Consider the following 2,913-nt stretch of genomic DNA (forward strand, 5'->3'; position numbering starts at 1 on the left):
TGTAGCAAACAATTAACTTGCTTGTGCAGCCGCAATCTGCGCCAATTTCGTAGAAAAAACATCTAAACCAAGTGGTATGCTGCAGTTTAACAATGCGATACTAACCCTGTTCGTAAATGAAACTCATTTGAAGTTCGCCCAAAGTGGTTTTAACGTTTTCCGTACCATGCGTTTCGTCCTCAATCCAGGTATCCGGTATCATTCGCAGCTAACTTGACTTTGCGACCAGAGCGAATTCGCTTGCTCACCCGGCTAGCAGGTCAAGTTTCCCGTTGCTTCTTCATAATGTTCTTAGCAAAAGCGGTAGATTTATATTCTGCAGCTTACTGCTCGTAGTAATTAAGCCACATTCAAGCTTATGCACACTGAGCGATCCACGTGACGTCATGCCAGTGAGCTTAATTGCGTCACTTAATCTGCACAGACGTTCCCGCACAACATGAATGACTAAGTGCAAAAGTGTTTTGAGAGTTTTCACAGATGTTAATACAGAATAAATAGCGACACCATGAATCGGGCTACCAGGTTCACCAAGTAGTAATTCAATTCGTAAAAAACACTTCATGCTAGCTTTAGGCGATGTTTTCTAAATAATCAGTACTCAGAAGCACTCGGCCTCACCAAGTCAATGCTAATTATAAAGGTGCATAAATTTCGTATATGTGGTCACCCAAGGCAACCATAACAAACGCTTCAAATTTCAAATTACGACGAAACCTGTTTTTTTTTTTTTTTTCATTCCAATGTCCCGGCTACCGCGATACGTAGTTTCCTATGCGTGCCTATCACGCGAGAACATTTTACTCGGCGATTTATGTTACGCATATTTTTTTTAACTTACTCTTTTCAAGAATTGAGCCGCGTAGCAGAGAGAGGGAGATTGAAAGCATTTCAAACATCCACAAGTAGGTTTTGAAAACTTTTAATATATTCTGAAGTTGACGCGCGCAAAAAATAAAAAGGTACACTTATTGCGGGCTCACCGCCGTGGTGGACAGAGGTTACATTTTATTCAACTAGAGCACATTTATCATTCACGGAAGAATGTGTGCATGTGCGGAATAGGGCTGGAGTTTGGGTCATGTCCCCAAGCATACACATCGACGATTTAATTAAACTCATGGCACTCAGGAGCACAATGTGATGACCATTATTCTACCATGGCTGGTAGCAAGTAAATACGGTTGGTTCTGTTGTTTCATTCACCATCGAAGAAAGTGCGGCGAGCACGTCACGGCAGGAAGTTTAGCCAGGCGTACATCCAGTCTGTTACCCTGAATAGGGGGAGGGCGGGGGGAAGGATGTTAAGGTGGAGAGAAACCAGCACCAATCGGTGGCGCATCCAATTGTACAGGTGGTCGCCGAGACCTTCTGGCGCTAATCACCAGCAACACCTTCACTTTCACCTGATCCATCGATGCGTGTACCGATGGTCCAAGAATTTCGGGCTCCTCAGTACGGGAGGAGCAAGTCCTCTCTTTTGGGAGAATATGGTGCGGGTATCAGAGTGACCCGACGAGAACTACTGGGCAAGACGTGCAGAATAGACTCTTCGGATCTGCATGAGTCACAAGAACAGCCATCAGCCCACAGAGGAAGGAAAGGTAACAGAGGCCCTGACGTCACTCGTTGTGAAGCCGCGATGAAGCCGGTAGTCAGCCATATTCACGGTGCGAATTCTCCTCTCTTGTTTACATCCGAATGTAAAGCAGAAGGCACGACTCTCTCTCTGGCTCTGAGCACGTAAGCTGCGCAGCGCGCGTGTCGCGACAATCCGAAACTAATGGAACGGGGCTCACTCAACACTGGGCCAGCGCGACACCTTCGGCGAAATCATTTCGTCCAAGTATTAACAGCGAGTAACAGCTTACCAACAACGAAGCAAGTACAAGAGAACGCGCGCTAGATGCACTGACAACGGCGAGTGTTTTCACGTCATTAATTCAGCAACTGTACAGACAACACGATCGGTCGTGCGCCTTCTACGGTTGCATTCCGCCACGCGGCCGACGCAGCGTCCTGCCACTGTGTCCGTGTTCCGCGTGAAACTCACCGGCGTCAGCTTTCTGCGACTGTGGTGACATTGAGCACGGTGCAAGTGATACTTGACCGCGGTAGCTGTTATGTTGAGATTACAAGCAATGCTGAAGGAGAGTATACGAAGCGGAACAGAAAAGGTGTTTCAATACGCACATGCAAGTTGTTGCTGTACACACAGAACACGAAACTACGTATGTGCACATGGTCCTCATTGCGTCTTGCTAGGCTCAATAGCGTCGTCCGTTGTCACAAGCAGGAGCACTGCTCAACCGTCACTGACCTGCAAGGCGTTCGTCGTCGTTCCGCTTGGTCATGGTGCCCAACGCAATATCGCTGAACACTATACTTGCTTCATCCACGTCATCCACCGCACGACACATGGATATGCACTCGTTCTACGCACTATTGAAGCTCCGTGATGGACAAAAGGATTTGTAAACGTTGCTAAGAGTACAGTAACTGCCAGGAGAACCCTGCGTAACCAATAACGCGGCGCAGAGCACGGATATTGCCCGCCACGGCTCAGCACGAGACCTGGGGAGGCACACATGCCGCCGCCAGCCGCGGTCGCTTATTGCTAGACCAGCTCCACTGCGAAACACGTAACCACAGCAACGCCGCCATTGTGCCCAGTGAATATGGCCGCCATGATGTCATTTCCCCCACACTTTTCACGTATAGCGCGCCGGCTGGGCATTCCCTCTCCTACCTTCCCTTCCTGCGTGCATCAGCCACTGCAAAGCGTATCGAGAATGCCTCTACAGCGAGCATAGTGGTTAGTGTCGGGGTTGTATCATCATAATCATCATTAGCAGCAGCAGCCTGACAACGCCCACTGCAGGGAAAAGGCTTCTCCCATGACTCGCCAATCAA

Source organism: Rhipicephalus microplus, chromosome 10 (genome assembly GCF_043290135.1).
Source record: "Rhipicephalus microplus isolate Deutch F79 chromosome 10, USDA_Rmic, whole genome shotgun sequence".
Taxonomy (NCBI): Eukaryota; Metazoa; Arthropoda; class Arachnida; order Ixodida; family Ixodidae; genus Rhipicephalus; species Rhipicephalus microplus.